This window comes from Pristiophorus japonicus, chromosome 9 (genome assembly GCF_044704955.1).
Source record: "Pristiophorus japonicus isolate sPriJap1 chromosome 9, sPriJap1.hap1, whole genome shotgun sequence".
In the NCBI taxonomy this organism is placed as follows: Eukaryota; Metazoa; Chordata; class Chondrichthyes; family Pristiophoridae; genus Pristiophorus; species Pristiophorus japonicus.
In genome coordinates this window covers 222,898,927-222,916,121 of record NC_091985.1, presented here as the reverse complement: position 1 = coordinate 222,916,121, position 17,195 = coordinate 222,898,927, and the positions used below count along the sequence as shown (strand labels likewise).

The following is a 17,195-nucleotide window of genomic DNA, read 5'->3' as shown; positions in this document are numbered from 1 at the left end:
ATCTGTTAGACTGGTGATGTGTGTGAGTGTGGGATTGATTATGTATCTGTTAGACTGGTGATGTGTGCGAGTGTGGGATTGATTATGTATCTGTTAGACTGGTGATGTGTGCGAGTGTGGGATTGATTATGTATCTGTTAGACTGGTGATGTGTATGAGTGTGGGATTGATTATGTATCTGTTAGACTGGTGATGTGTGTGAGTGTGGGATTGATTATGTATCTGTTAGACTGCTGACGTGTGAATGTGTGGGATTGATTATGTATCTGTTAGACTGGTGATGTGTGAGAGTGTGGGATTGATTATGTATCTGTTAGACTGGTGATGTGTGTGAGTGTGGGATTAATTATGTATCTGTTAGACTGGTGATGTGTGTGAGTGTGGGATTGATTATGTATCTGTTCGACTGGTGATGTGTGAGTGTGGGATTGATTATGTAATTGACAGTCTCTTGTACTGAGCTATTCTTGCTCTGTGTGACTGTTGGATTTGGTTCCTTCTCCACCTGCTGTAGGCGGATGATAGTTTGCGATTACCGATGACTGTCTCAGGAGGAGGTTTGGTTCAGGCCATTACCTCTGTTTCTCTGCTCTTGTATGACAGCAGTTGGGTTTGAGAGTCAGTGTACAGACACCAGTGTGGATTGACACCGTGTCAGTGTATATCTGTTCATGTGTCTGAGTAAAGGATCTGCCTTTCAATGCAATATGATTGGACTTTGGAACAACATATTATTGTACTGCTCCAAGTGACTGTGGGATTCATAGCATAACTCTGGGAATTTGGATCACTGTGGGACTGACAGCTTCTGCTATCTGTGGCAATATGATTGCGGTCAGTTCTGTGTCTCTGCGCTCTGAGTGATAATGTACTTACTGTGTGTGAGAAGGAGCTGCCTGCACTGTTTCTTGTGTTCCGGGTTGAGGAAAGATCAAATTTATTCTGGCTTGGTGAAGTATTTTGCTCTGAGAATAATAATAGGAGAACACTATTAGTTATGATATGGACAGGCAATGGAGAGAATAAATTTATAATTCATGTGTTTGTGCATAATAAAGGAAAGTATCTGGAGAGTGGAAACCGTGATACAAACAGAGTCCTTGTCTGACCTCACTGCAGTACAGCGACACTCAGATTTTCCACACCCGGTGTGTAGGACAGTTCTATAGAAAGTTATCAGCATCCAGACACAACCCAAAACCAGCACTGGTCCATGAATGGGACACCCGATTGGCACAGTCCAGGTTTATATCTCCCACTCCCATGGGACTACCTGTACAATTCTGAATCGCTTCCTGGAATATAACCACAGGTACCTGGGCTGTACAACAATTGTTCTCAGTCTATTGAAACCGAGCTGAGGGCCTGTGTCATTAACAGAATGTCACAGTTACCAGATGCTGATGTATCTGAGGGAGCGACAATGTATCTCTCGATCACCAGCAACATGGTTCTGGAGAATTCAACGCACCGAAACAAAATAACCCATTTTTGAAATGTCTCCTATCACATTCCTCTTTTGGTATCTGCAGTAGATGCACTTTGTGACACTCCTCACATCCAGGCTGTGTTTACACTGTTTAATGTCCAAGAACAACAAACACTGAGATTGGAACTGAATCAGGAACATTCACTACTGATTTGGGGAAAGAAAGCAGCAATGATTTGAAAGAGCGAGGTGATTTACTTTCTCTGTTACCTTACACGGAACACACACAGCCAGAGAATGGCCTCTCCCTTCCCCCACTCACTCCATGTTCTGGAACGACTTCCTGCTCCACTCTGCCTCTTACAGACAGCCCCCGACTGCCGCTGAACTTACCCCGACTCAAAGCCCATCTGCGGACACAGTCCCAATGCGATGAGCTGCTGTAAGGAGGCTGCTGTTTGCTCCCTTACTCGGGCCTGGGATATTTCTGCTCCCTGATGTGTTCAACGATCATCAGCCCAGCACAGAGGAAACGGCAGCCGCTGACAGAGCTGGGGGAGGGGAGCTCACATGAGCCCTTCCCGTTGGTTTAAACACTGTGGGGAGGGGAGGAGCAGCGTGTATTTAGCACATGTTCAGACCATCTTTTTGTCACAAATTAAATTAGCAAAAATGGGATTATTTCACAAGTTGCTTTTATCACTAATTAAATGGGCCACATTGCGAGCATGTTAGTTATCATCCGAATTACTGAAAAAATGATTGTGTGAGCCTGACACTGGAGTACGAGTGCCTAAACTGTTTTACTCATTCCGTCAGCCTCTGGCATGTGTTTCCCTGTCAGTTTCTGACAGGCGTGTATGGGTTTTACTTGCATATTATTGCTCAGATACATGGGTGTGGGTTTCATACTGTACCCGTCCATTTCTGCGATGTGAATGTGGGATTTATACTGTACCTCTTTGTTTCTGGTATCTGAGTGTGTGTTTTATTCTGTACCTGTCAGTTGTTGTGAAGTGAATGTGAGATTTATTCTGTACCTGTCAGTCTCTGCTATGTGAGTTGGGATTTATTGTGTACCTGTCAAATTTTGAGATGTGAGTTTGGGTTTTGTTGTCTACCTGTCAATTTCTTATATGTGAGTGTGGGTTTTATTGTGTACCTATCAGTTTCTGATATGTGTGAGTGTGCGTTTTATTCTATATCTATCAGTTTCTGATGAGTGTGGTCTTTATCTGTATCGGTCAGTTTCGGTTATGTCTGTGTGTGTTTTATCATGTACCTGTCAGTTTCTGATATGAGTGTGTGTACTTTAACCTGTATCGTCAGCTTCTGGTATCTGAGTGTGGATATTGACCAGTATCCATCAGTTTTTCAGATTGGAGTATGGATTTTATTCTGTACCTGTCAGATTCCGGTATGGGAGTATGGGGTTTAATCGATACCTGTCATTTTCTGATGAGTGACTGTGGTTTTAATCTGTAGCGGTCACTTTCTGGTATCTAAGTGTGGATTGCATTCTGTACCTGTCAGTTTCTGCTATGTGAATGTGGGTTTTATTCTGTACTTGTCAGTTACTGCTGTGTGAGTGTAGGAATTAATATGTACCTGTCAGTTTCTGAGATTCATTGTGTTTTTTTCTGTACCTGTCAGTTTGTGGCAGAAGTGTGGGGTGTCAGTTTCTGGTATCTGTGTGTGAATTTTTACCTTTATATGTCAGTTTGTGCAATGTGAATGTGGGATTCATTCTGCATCTCTCATTCTGGGGTGTGTGAGTGTGTGTTTCCTCTATACCTGCCGGTTTCTGGTATGTGAGTGTGGGATTTATTCTGCACCTGTCAGTTTTTGTATCTGTGTGTTAGTTTTATTCTGTATCTGTCAGTTTCTGGTATGTGAGAGTGTGTTTTATCCTATATCTATGAAATTTACAGATCAGAGATGAACCCAACAGACAAAAGTTTTTCATTATATTGGACAAATGCGATTCAGAAATATTTGGAGTAGAGACTAGCTATTAGTACATTATATAAACCATAACTGTCAGTGGTACAGTGTGTAAGTGTGGTATTCATTCTGTATCTATCAGTCTGTGGTACAGTGAGCGAGTGTGGGATTAATTCTGTATCTGTCAGTGAGTGGTACAGTGAATGAGTGTGGGATTCACTCTGTATGTGACAGTCTGTGGTACAGTGAGTGAGTGTGGGATTCACTCTGTATCTGTCAGTCTCTGGTACAGTGAGTGAGTGTGGGATTCACTCTGTATCTGTCAGTCTCTGGTACAGTGAGTGAGTGTGGGATTCACTCTGTATCTGTCAGTCTCTGGTACAGTGAGTGAGTGTGGGATTAACTCTGTATCTGTCAGTCTGTGGTACAGTGAGTGAGTGTGGGATTCATTCTGCATCTGTCAGTCAGGGGTACAGTGAGTGAATGTGAGAATTATTCTGTATCTGTCATAAATGCAAGTGTTTGTTGTTGGTATAGAAATGAAGCTTTTCAGTTACTTACGGTGGTTAACATTTACGCAGAAGAAAATGTCAGAAGCAGCCTCGTGGATAACCGTCGGCAAAGTGCTGTTACTGGTGAGATCACGATTTGCTCGATGAAAACTTGGCTAATAACTCGAGAGGTGATGGAAAAGAAAGCAACATTTGGGGATGTTTGAGTGAGATGAGAAAACATAATCAGTGCGAGGAGCCTGATCAGAGAGCTGGTGGGCAAGAAACATTGAGCTCCTGTTTACTGCCCGATGCTATTTCCAAAACAACGGGGAAGAACAGTCCTTGGATCTGGGAACTTGAGGAGGCCTTTCAGCACATGGAACTTGGAGGCAAATCATCCCTTCGAGCCTGTTACATAAGGAACAGGAGGAGGCCATTCAGTCCCTCGAGTCTGTTACAGTGGAATTGAAGGAGGCCTTTCAGCCCCTCCTGCATGTTATATAGGAACTGGAGGAGGACATTCAGCCTCTCAAGCATGTTAAATTAGGATCATAAGCAGGCCATTCAGCCCTTTGGCCCTGTGACATGGGAGCAGGAGAAAGCCAGTCAACCCTTCGAGAATGTTATATAGGAACAGGAGGAGGCCATTCAGCTCCTCGAGCCTATTACATTTGGAACTGGAGAGGGCCATTCAGCTCCTTGAGCTTATTACATTTGGAACTGGAGAGGGTCATTCAGCTCCTTGAGCCTATTACATTTGGAACTGGAGAAGGCCATTCAGCTCCTCGAGCCTATTACATTAAGAACTGGAGAGGGCCATTCAGCAATTGGAGTTAGAAAGCAATAGGATGACACAATTCTGCCCCTCAGGTCTGTTACATTAGGAATAGGACAAGGACATTCATCCCCACGGGACTGTTTCATGGGAACGGGAGGAGGACATTCAGATCCGCGAGCTTGTTATATCGGAACTGGAGGAGGCCATTCAGTCCCTGGAGTCTGTTACACTGGAATAGAAGTGGCTATTCAGCCCCTGGAACCTGTTACATAAGAACTAAAGGAGGCCATTCATCCCATTCTAGCCTGATACATAGGCACAGGGGGAAGTCATTCTGCCCCTAGAGCTTGTTACATATGAACAGGAGGAGGCCATTAAGCCCCTCATGTTTATTACATTAGGAACAGGAGAAGGCCACTCAGTATCTCCAGTCTGTTAAATTGGAACAGGAGGTGGCCATCAGCCCCCTCAGGCCTGTTACACAGGAATAGGAGGAAGCCATTCAGCACCACAAACATGTTTAATTCGGATAACCTGTCTGCGTACCCGCACACTGTGATAGGTACCGTACCTACTGTGTGTGAGAAGGAGCTGGTTACACTGTTCCTTATGTCTCAGGTGGAGGAAACTTCACATTTGTTCCGGTTCCTTCAATTCCTTGCCTGTAGGAGAAGGTATCTCTGATCATTCAAGAATAGGAGAGGTAGAAAAAAGACGAAAGTGATGAATGTAATCGTTCAATTAATATTCATTATGATCATTCGCAAAGGGAAGCCAGCGATACAAACAGTGTCAGTGTCTGACTCCACTGCAGTACTGCAGCACTCGGCTTCTGCACACCAAGTGTGTTGGGCAGATTTACAGCAATTTACTGACATCCAGACACAACCCAACCCCTGCCCTGCTTCAGGAATGGGACTATCCGATGGAGCACGGACTTTTACACAGCTCAGATTGCTACTCCCCTTTCCCAGGGCACTAACCGTTCAACCAGAAACAAAGAGCCGCTGTTTAAAACGTGTCTTTCACATTTCTCACCCGGTGCCTGCAATAGATGCTCCTTGTATAAATCCTCAGTGTCCGGCTCTGCTTCCACTGCTCACTGTCCAATGACAACAAACACAGTGAGACTGGAACGAAAGCAGGAACGTTCACTACTGGCTTGCAGGAAGAAAGCAGCAATGATTGTAAACAGCAGATCCTTCCCATTCTGTCTCCCTTACCCGGGACACACGCTGTCCACACACAGCCCGAGAATGGCCTCTCCCTTCCCCCACTCACTCCACGCACTGAGACCAGTTCTTGCTCCACTCCACCTGTTACACACAGACCCCGACTCCCCTTGAACTTCCCCCGGACTCAGTGCCGATCTCTGAGCCCATCTGCGGACACGCTCCCAAAGCGATGTGCTGCTGTAAGGAGGCTACTGCTCGCTGCCTTACCCCGGGGCTGTGGTGTCTCAATTCCCGGTTGTTTAAACCATCTTCTTCCGCTCACTGAGTGAATGGCACTCACAGGCAGGGCTGGGGGAGGGGAGAGCGCATGCGCTCTTCTGCTCACTGGAAATCGACACGGGGGCGGGGCTTATCCCCGCATGCGCAGCTCGCTGTAATAATTCAGCCTTTAAAAATCAAAGTGCACTTTTCCCGATTTACTTTTATCAGAATCTGAGCAAAGGAACTGGGCCTGGGGGGCAAGGGCAAAAAATGTTTAAAGATGGGGGCCTTGCCCCTTTGAGATGCTCAATTTGGGATCATTCCGTGCAGTGTGTTTTTCACTTCGTGAGCCCGTCTTCACAAAGCAATCCTGCAGAAACATCGGAGGGACGGGGGAGTAGGAGTGTTTGTTGGGACTGTGCAGGAGTTAATATCTGACATAAACTGTCCCAGATTAATTTAATCAGAGTGAGACATTCGGTCACTGAATGTAATACCGAACGGCCCTGAGCTGCAAGATTACAGAGAGTACAACAGGCAAGCGAGGGTTAAATATGGGACCTTGTTTCTCTCACTCTCTGACACTGTCCCGCAGTGTGGGATTAATAATGTGTCTGTCTGTGGTACAATATCAGTGAGAGAGGGGACTGCATCTTATGTCTCTCCAATGGGATCTTTCAGGATAAAACCGGACCTCACAGGTCAGTCTGGAACTGATACTGTGCATGTTTCTGTGTCTCACCGCCCTGCCTCCCCTGTCTCTCTCTCTCTCAGCCCACTCTCTCTCTGCCGCTATCCCCCTTTCTCTTGAACTGTCTGTGAAGGCGGGATTCTGTTATTTAGCGCGATGTGGAAACACTGTTGGAAGTACAACACTGAGAATGTTTCTGTTTCTCTCTCTGGTGCAATACATGACGGTGTGGCACTGTGACTGAGTGTAATATGGAGACACTGATATACAATGTAAGACTGATACTGTGCCTGTCTCTCTCTCTTTTCCGCTGATGCTGTACATGAATATGTGATAGTATCATAGAGCGTAATAAGCAGACACAGTTAGGGAGTTTAAGACTGGTACTGTGTCTCTGTCGCTCTCTCTGATAGCCATCTCTGGGTGTTGAGTATGAGATGGATAGGACACCAGTTACAGTTAAATGTCCCTCCGTTTAGGAGGAGAGAGAGACACAAAGAGGCTGGTGCGACGGTGAACACATAATTTATATTTTCACGTTAAGCAAACATATTTCTGCGTGCGAACAATATAACAACTTAACAGCAGATATGGGTTAAGCCAGCCTCTGCTGTGATTGGCTCCTGCCCCTGAATCTGGAACAGGCACTGTGAGGGGCGCCGGTCTCAGAGTGTTTAACACTTACTAAGCTGGGAAACTACAACTAACCCCGAGAATCTGCAGCACAGGCCGAGCGGAGAGGAAACCCTGTGCTGGGAGCTGTAAATCTGGGACAGTTTGTGCTGTGAATGTGCAGATTGTGAACATTGTGTGAGCGAGAGTGTGTTAAAGGGGCGGGCCGGTGAGACGAATATCATTGTGTTTGTGTGTCCGTCTCATCGCCGGATTCCAGAGTCCCTCTTGTGTAAAATTCAAAGATTTCCCTGTCACAGGATCGCCCTGCTGCCCTGCTCAGGTCTAAAGTGGGAATTAAACGTCAAGTTTGAAGTGATTTCAAATTTCAGTCGAAAAACAGAGAAAATGTCCGCGATCGCGTGAGAGAGCGCGATCAGTGCAGCAATGAAACGGGTTTAAATCCAAATTGCTGCCTTCAGTTCGGATGAAACTTTCTCGACAACAAACATCCCGGTGTTCGGGACAGAAAGAGGCCAGTCTGGGAATCTGGAGGGCCCGGGTTGAATTGGAATCGGACAGTTAATGAGGAGAGAGAAACACAGAGAGGCTGGAGGGGCGGGGAGCTGACAGCAGGAAGTCTCCGCCCCGTCCGCTCGCTGCCTTTAAGTTGCTCTGTGCCGCCGCCTCTCGTTTCATTTCTGACCGAGCTCTGACTGTCAGAGAGATTTTCTACAGAGCCGCCGACATGACTGACACTGCAGCCGCCGAAACCGCTCCTCCTGCCGCCGCCGCTCAAACCAAGGCTCCCAGTAAGAAGAAGAAGGCGGCTCCCCGCTCCAAGCCAGCCGGTCCCACGATGGGCGAACAGATCCTCAAGGTTGTGGCCGATGGCAGCGATCGCAAGGGGATGTCCCTGGCCGCGATAAAGAAGGCTCTGGCGGCCAAAGGCGTGGATGTGGAGAAGCGCGGGTCCCAGATCAGGTTCAGTATCAAGAGGAATGTGACAAATGGCTTCCTGGTGCAGACCAAGGGCACGGGCGCCTCGGGCTCCTTCAAAGTCGCTAAGAAGGAAAACCAGGGGAAAGTGGGAAGGAAGGTGAAGAAACCAGCAGCCAAGAAATCTCCAGTCAAGAAACCAGCAGCCAAGAAATCTCCAGCCAAGAAACCAGCAGCCAAGAAATCTCTGACCAAGAAACCAGCAGCCAAGAAATCTCTGACCAAGAAACCAGCAGACAAGAAATCTCCAGCCAAGAAACCAGCAGCCAAGAAATCTCCAACCAAGAAACCAGCAGCCAAGAAGGCGCCAACAGTAAAAAAGACAACGAAAGCAGCGGCTGGGAAGAAGGCGGCGGCGAAGCCCAAGAGCCCCGAGAAGGCCTCAGGCGCAAAGGTAAAGGCGGCCAAAAAGGTGAAAAAACTGAGGGCCATCGCCAAATCAGCAAAACCCAAGAAAGCAGCGCCCAAAAAGTAAATAAAAAGTGCAACTTGTAAAGATCTGAACCCAAAGGCTCTTCTCAGAGCCACCCACGCCTCTCAGAAAAGAGCTGATCCCCGAATCAAATGATCCCTGTCCCGGGGCCGGGCTCAGATTTCAGACAGAAATCATTGAACATGAAGCCAGGATCCCTGGTGACTCGCTGACATTGGCTGCACTCACCCATCCCCCAGTGTCTGCAATAAAACACACAGAGAATGGGATGTCCGGCCCGGGCCTCACTATAACTGGGAATGTGTTCGGCTCCAGTCTCAGTTCCCGGTCATTGTCATTTCACAGATTCTGTGAGACGGTGATACTGGCGGAGATACCTCGCCTCACAACTCAAACCCCAAGCACCACATTCTCCAAATCAGCTGGAATAAGGTGTTTGTAAACTGCTAAACCCGTCTGTGAGAGGAAGTGTGGGGAGATGGAACAAGGTCTGAGATTGACAGGGAAGGGGCTGTATATCGGCGGGAATATTCGCGATTGTTAATCGAAACATAGAAAATAGGTGCAGGAGTAGGCCATTCGGCCCTTCTAGCCTGCACCGCCATTCAATGAGTTCATGGCTGAACATGCAACTTCAGTACCCCATTCCTGCTTTCTCACCATACCCCTTGATTCCCCTAGTAGCAAGGACTTCATCTAACTCCTTTTTGAATATATTCAGTGAACTGGCCTCAACAACTTTCTGTGGTAGAGAATTCCACAGGTTCACCACTCTCTGGGTGAAGAAATTCCTCCTCATCTCGGTCCTAAATGGCTTACCCCTTATCCTTAGACTGTGACCCCTGGTTCTGGACTTCCCCAACATTGGGAACATTCTTCCTGCATCTAACCTGTCTAACCCTATCAGAATTTTAAACGTTTCTATGAGGTCCCCTCTCATTCTTCTGAACTCCAGTGAATACAAGCCCAGTTGATCCAGTCTTTCTTGATAGGTCAGTCCCGCCATCCCGGGAATCAGTCTGGTGAACCTTCGCTGCACTCCCTCAATAGCAAGAATGTCCTTCCTCAGGTTAGGAGACCAAAACTGTACAGAATACTCCAGGTGTGGCCTCACCAAGGCCCTGTACAACTGTAGCAACACCTCCCTGCCCCTGTACTCAAATCCCCTCGCAATGAAGGCCAACATGCCATTTGCTTTCTTAACCGCCTGCTGTACCTGCATGCCAACCTTCAATGACTGATGTACCATGACACCCAGGTCTCTTTGCACCTCCCCTTTTCCTAATCTGTCACCATTCAGATAATAGTCTGTCTCTCTGTTTTTACCACCAAAGTGGATAACCTCACATTTATCCACATGATACTTCATCTGCGATGCATTTGCCCACTCACCTAACCTATCCAAGTCGCTCTGCAGCCTCATAGCATCCTCCTCGCAGCTCACACTGCCACCCAACTTAGTGTCATCCACAAATTTGGAGATACTACATTTAATCCCCTCGTCTAAATCATTAATGTACAGTGTAAACAGCTGGGGCCCGAGCACAGAACCTTGCGGTACCCCACTAGTCACTGCCTGCCATTCTGAAAAGTCCCCATTTACATTGTAACGGGACTTTATTTAAAAGCTTCTGATTCATGGAAGCCTTGAAGATGAATTCCGAGTCTTTAAGGGTTTGTGCAGAGCGCTGTGTCTCGGTTCTATTGTGGGAAAACAGTTTGAAATTGGCGGCTGCAGAAAGCTGGAGGCGGAGCTGGAAGACCAGAGGCAGCTCTCTGCTCTGTCTGTCAATCTTGACTCTGTCTCCTCCCCTTCCCGCCTCTCTCACTCTGCACTTTCTCAGTCAGGTCGGCTCCGGCTCTATAAAAAGGAGCCGGGAGGAGCTCTTTCTCATTCAGCGGCTGTTTCAGTGAGTAACCGTCATCATGTCTGGTCGAGGTAAAGGAGGCAAAGGACTGGGTAAAGGCGGAGCCAAGCGGCACCGTAAAGTGCTCCGTGATAACATCCAGGGCATCACCAAACCAGCTATCCGCCGCCTGGCTCGCCGTGGTGGTGTCAAGCGGATCTCAGGCTTGATCTACGAGGAGACCCGCGGGGTACTTAAGGTTTTCCTGGAGAATGTCATCAGGGATGCAGTCACCTACACTGAGCACGCCAAGCGCAAGACGGTCACTGCCATGGATGTGGTGTACGCTCTGAAGCGGCAGGGCCGCACTCTCTATGGATTCGGCGGCTGAATAACTTGACCCTTTCCCCCCGAAACACAACACAAAGGCTCTTCTAAGAGCCACCCACCGCCTCACAGAGAGAGCAGCGACCTGGGGATGGGGCAGTTTGGTTGGGAAATGATTTCGGCTGTTTAATTAATGGAAAGAAATATTTGGATTTATATAGCGCCTTTCACGACCACCGAACGCCTCAAGACCAATCAAGTACTTTTGGAGTGTAGTCGCTGTAGGAATATGGGAATTATTAAATATTTTACAACTATTGTAAATTGAGAGATCAGAAACTTCGGCTGACAGTCACAATTACCGGGTGGGATACACAGTCCCCTTTACCCAGACATTACAGTCTCCCCTCACAGATAATTCCTGTCATGTGAGGTTTCTGTGAGAATCGGTTAAACGGGACGGCACTGGCGGGATCCATGCGGGACTTTATGTTTACAGGAAGCAGTGACCGGGGATTTATTCCCGCCCGGTACAGACCGATCAGGGAATGGAACAGAATTTAAACCGGAATGTTACAGAGAAATGGACTTGGTGACTTATAATGGGGCACAATCGCCGTTATAAAGAGCGGGATTCTTAAACTGCTGGCGCGAAATTAGAGTTTATTTAATCTCTGTTGGTTGATACTGTGAAATTGGCGGGCTTTTTGAAATTGACCAACTGTCAGTTTCAGTTCAGCCAATCAAGGCCCAGAAATCCCCGCCCTTCATTTTCACTCTCGGTGCTTGGTTCAAACTTGATTGGCGTCGGGCTGCAGTCAATCACAGCCCCGGGGCGGACCCTCACACACTTTAAGAGGAGGCTCCGCATTAATAATCCTTGTGTCCCAGATTCGTTCAGAAAATGGCCAGGACCAAGCAGACAGCGCGCAAATCTACCGGAGGGAAAGCTCCTCGCAAACAGCTGGCGACCAAAGCGGCCCGGAAGAGCGCTCCGGCCACAGGCGGAGTGAAGAAGCCTCATCGCTACAGACCCGGCACCGTGGCTCTGAGGGAGATCCGCCGCTACCAGAAATCCACCGAGCTGCTGATCCGCAAACTGCCCTTCCAGCGCCTGGTGCGGGAGATCGCTCAGGACTTCAAGACCGACCTGCGCTTCCAGAGCTCGGCCGTCATGGCCCTGCAGGAGGCCAGCGAGGCTTACCTGGTGGGACTGTTTGAGGACACCAACCTGTGCGCCATTCACGCCAAGCGAGTCACCATCATGCCCAAAGACATCCAGCTTGCCCGCCGCATTCGCGGGGAGCGCGCCTAGACTCCCCCTGCCTCGGCTCCAAGATTCACCACCAAGTGCAACAACGGCTCTTTTCAGAGCCACCAAATCAGCAAAGGAAAGAGCTGCGATCACCTGTAACCAGAGCTTCGTGTTGTTCATTAACCCATTGTAGGGACGGGGCAGAGGGTGTGGGACTGATTACTGATCGTGTGTTCATATACCAACTCCGTTCACATGGGAGTTATTGACGATTAACTAATGAGCCCTTTAATATTTTCAGAAACTGACATCGGCTTTGCGTCGCTCTGACCTCGAGTTCCCCGGGGCAGAACACAGATTTCCCCATTCGGTGTTGCCGGAGAATGGGGACAGGCAGATCTGGGAGGCACTGCAATTGACCCGGGTTCTGTGTGTGTACATCGCTCGCTGCTCCAGTGCGGTCTAAACTGACTGGCTTAGCAGAGAAATACACAGTCCGGGAACGGCCGGAGCTCCCGAGAACAGAAGCAGCATTCAAACTATCTCAAACCAGACCAAAATTAAACTAGACCCTTTTATTACTACATTAATTCATCACCGCCGACTCTAGTTTTCAGACAGATTAAAGAACATTTAAGGAACCTGTGGCGGTATTTATACAATTGTTGAGTGACAACTGTAGTTCAATTATTCGCTGTTAACTGGAAGAGTGTATCTGTGAGCAGAGAACCGTAATGCAGTGACTGGGAACTGAAAACTCCCCCATTCGGATATGGGGTAAGCCATTTAGGACTGAGATGAGGAGAAACTTATCCACTCAAGAGTTGTTAACCTGTGGAATTTCCTACCGCAGAGTTGTTGATGCCAGTTCGTTAGATATATTCAAGAGGGAGTTAGATGCAGCCCTTATAACTAAAGAGATTAAGGGGTATGGAGAGAAAGCAGGAAAGGGGTACTGAGGTGAAAGATCAGCCATGATCTTATTGAATGGTGGTGCAGGCTCGAAGGACCGAATAGCCTACTCCTGCACCTATTTTCTATGTTTACAGGTCTAAAACAGGCCAATCTATCGGTACATGACTCTATTAAGACAGTAAGCAGCCCTTTCACAGATCCTGTGGGTGGCTCTGAAAAGAGCCTTTGGGTTATTAGATTAAATCTTGTCCGCTTTACTTGGGCTTGGACGAAGTGGTGGTTTTCTTGGGCAGCAGCACAGCCTGGATATTCGGCAACACTCCACCCTGAGCGATGGTCACCTTTCCCAGCAGCTTGTTGAGCTCCTCGTCGTTGCGGATGGCCAACTGCAGGTGTCTGGGGATGATGCGGGTCTTTTTGTTGTCGCGGGCCGCATTGCCGGCCAGCTCCAGGATTTCAGCGGTCAGATACTCGAGCACAGCAGCCATATAGACCGGGGCTCCGGCACCCACACGCTCAGCGTAGTTCCCCTTTCGCAGGAGCCTGTGAACACGGCCCACAGGGAACTGCAGTCCGGCTCGGGAGGAGCGAGACTTGGCCTTGGCCCGAGCTTTACCGCTGGTTTTTCCTCTTCCAGACATTTCCACAATTCACAAGCTCAGAGAAAGAATGAGAAACTCCTCCTACATCTGCCCTTCTTATACATTCTGGAGGGATACAGGGAGCGACCTTGTGATTGGTCACTCTGTGGTGAATTTCATTGGTCGTTTCCCATGACCAATCACAGCCTGTTTAGTCCACCAATGAAAGTAGGGCGAAAATGATTGGTTCTCAAAGTCAGAACCTAACGATTTTTTAAATTCAAAAATCCCGCCAATAATTGTTAAAATTGTGAATTATGTTAGTAACTTCACCATTAGCCAAATACTTCAAAACACTTTTTGTTTCCTTTTGTCTGATTCCATGTTTCCTTTGCAAATTCCAGCCTGTTACAATCAGCATTAAATTCGGCTTCAGGTTCAAACTGTCTGTAACGGGCGGGACTCAGTCCCCACTGATTGTGTAACGGGACACATTCCAGCTCCATCGTTGTAAAAGTGAACTTTTTTTCATAGGAGCTGCTGTGGAAGTGAGACCAGAACTGAGAGTCCTTCTGTAAAAATAGAAGAGGGACAGGGTGTTCAAACTGCCCCTGTTCTAGTCTCTAAGAACTCCCATTCTGGGTTGTTACACTGCAGGGAGTCTCGGGTTAATAAACGGACTGAGCCGCAACGGAATAAAAACAAAACGTGAAAAGGGCTTGAGTGAGAACGTGAGACTGAAATGGGAGTTTCCCCGCCCTCCCAAAATAAATTCGTCGGCAGGCGCTGTGAATGAACGGGTCTGGAAGCAAAGGGAAAGCGACCAGGGACCGTGTTTGTAGTTTACTCACTGCGGGAAATTACAGCGACGCCAACGTCGAACCCGTCAGTGAAGCTGCTTATAAGAATTCAAAACTAAATCGACAGCTGGAATTGTAAAGGGTCTCAAACACAATTGTTCGGGAAATAATTACAGTAAATTCAGTCTAAAGGGTGATGTGTTTGTGCAGCTCTTTCAATGATGTTGTGGGTGGCTCTTAAAAGAGCCATTGTGTTTGGGATTTGTTCCGTCAGGACAGCGTGGAGTTTTACTTGGAGCTGGTGTACTTGGTCACCGCCTTTGTCCCTTCCGACACAGCGTGCTTGGCCAGCTCCCCGGGTAGCAGCAGGCGCGCGGCGGTCTAGATCTCCCGGGAACTGATGGTGCGACGCTTGTTGTAATGGGCCAGGCGGGAAGCCTCACCCGCAATGTGCTCGGAAATATCGTTCACAAACGAGTTCATGATGCCCATGGCCTTGGAGGAGATGCCGGTGTCGGGGTGAACTTGCTTCATCACTTTGTAGATGTAAATGGAGTAACTTTCCTTCCTCGACTTTCTGCGCTTCTTGCCACCCTTCGGTGGTGTTTTCTTGATTACTTTCTTGGCACCCTTTTTCGAAGCTGGTTTCTTTTTTTTTTGAATCGTAGCCAATCTTTCCAATTCTTTGTCAGATCACAAACGCCAGAGGTCACCTTGCACACATCAAGGATCACCCTGCGCTAATGCTCTTAGCCAAAAGGCCTAGAGCCCAAGCACCGTTCCTGGAAGTACTGCAATACCAGGTTCGCGCCATGGAGGTGGATGGGCAAGCCACCCCACCCACCTCCTATTTCCAAAAAGCATAGGAAAACTACCTTCCTGATCCAGGGAGAACCACTTTGGGGTCATGGTTACTCCCCTGTCAGGTCAGTTACGCATGATCTTAGCCAAAAGGCCAAGAAGCGATTTATTTTCCTCAGGCATCGTCTTGTTCAGTCAGGTACAGATATAAAGGAAATTCTGCTCCGGGCTCGCATTATACAGGCAGCCCCACACTCCGCCCACAGCCCTATGCTAATGAGGGATGGGTGAAGGCAATGACTGTAATTGGTTCATTGGCCACGTTGTCAATTTCCATTGTTCTGCATCTCTCTGATTGGTCTCTTTAAACATCCAATCAGATTTATTGCTCGCCAAAATCTCAAATTCTTGAATTAGGTCATCAATGACATCCCCTCCCGATTTATAATCTGTTCTTTATGTTTCATTCTGCTCTCAGGCAATGATGGCCGGACTTATGAGGAAGGTTCACTCACGTTTTTTCCTGTATATATTCAATAATCTGAACAGCTATGTTTGCCGATCTACATTTCTACATGTTCGAGTCATTAACCGGTTTGTAACCGAGATTGCCTGAGGGTCACTTCTGATCAGGACATGGGAGTCCTTCTGTGAAGGCAAGAGCCCCTCACTGTCCTTCCGCCCTGATGCTAGCTTCCACCCATCGTTTAATTCAACACCTTTCTTATCTGTCACTGCTGTAACATGGATGTAACAGCATGGATTTATGAAGGGGAAGTCATGTTTGACAAATTTGCTGGAATTCTTTGAGGATGTAATGAACAGGGTGGATAAAGAGGAACCAGTGGATGTGGTGTATTTGGAATTCCAGAAGGCATTTAACAAGGTGCCACCTAAAAGGTTACTGCACAAGACAAAAGTTCACAGGGTTGGGGGTAATATATTAGCATGGATAGGGGATTGGTTAACGAACAGAAACCAGAGAGTCGGGATAAATGGTTCATTCTCGGGTTGGCAATCAGTAACCAGTGGGGTGCCACAGGGATCAGTGCTGGGACCCCAACTCTTTACTGTTATTTATGTATACTTGTATTTACTCTGTACACCCACCAAAGGGCTCATCCCCTGGAGTCCCAAGGGAGCACAGATATTTAAGGAGGCTTCACAGGTTAGAGAGGCACTCTGGAGACTTGCAACAAAAGACTACGGTCACACTTTACTTTGAGTTCACAGTGTTCAATCTGACTCGTTCTCCATCTACTACAACTGGCAATGAGATACAGATAGCGAACCCAAAGATGCAGAGCACAGTGTGCATCCTGGAGAAATTCTCGGAGGGAGATGATTGGGAAACTTTTGCGGAGTGACTCGACCAATACTTTGTGGCCAATGAGTTAGATGGGGAAGAAAGCATTGCCAAATGAAGGGCGATCCTCCTCACTGTCTGTGGGGCACCAACGTATGTCCTCATGAAGAAACTGCTCACTCCAGCAAAACCCACAGAGAAATCATACCATGATTTGTGCACACTTGTCTGAGAGCATTTGAACCCGAAGGAAAGCATTCTGATGGCGAGGTACCGGTTCTGCACCTACAAAATGTCTGACGGCCAGTAAGTGCCGAGTTATGTCACCAAGCTAAGATGCCTTACAGGACATTGCGAATTTGAAGAACATTTGGAGCACATGCTCAGACACTTTTTCGTACTTGGCATTGGCCACGAAACCATACTTCGCAAACTTTTGACTGTAGAGACTCCAACCTTGAGTAAGGCCATAGCAATAGCCCAGGCATTCATTGCCACCAGTGACAATATAAAGCAAATCTCTCAGCACACAAGTGCTGCTACAAGT

At 47.6% G+C, this 17,195-nt stretch overlaps 1 protein-coding gene and 1 pseudogene across 6 annotated transcripts in view; both read right to left on the bottom strand.

Moving 5' to 3' along the window:
* LOC139273772 (zinc finger protein 3-like) overlaps window positions 1-17,195 on the bottom strand; it is a 101,350-nt gene that overhangs the window by 28,063 nt on the left and 56,092 nt on the right. For 2 of the 6 annotated variants that reach the window (XR_011595344.1, XM_070890845.1), the window contains exons 4-5: window positions 5,217-5,307; window positions 877-965 (exon numbers count right to left, since the gene is read on the bottom strand). The gene's annotated coding sequence lies outside the window, so the exon portion shown is untranslated. Of the gene's footprint in view, window positions 1-876; window positions 966-3,934; window positions 3,994-5,216; window positions 5,326-6,087; window positions 6,174-17,195 lie in introns of those variants that run through there. The other 4 variants (XM_070890847.1, XM_070890848.1, XM_070890846.1 and 1 more) reach the window with 4 other exon arrangements.
* LOC139274258 (U2 spliceosomal RNA) lies at window positions 15,308-15,508 on the bottom strand (annotated as a pseudogene).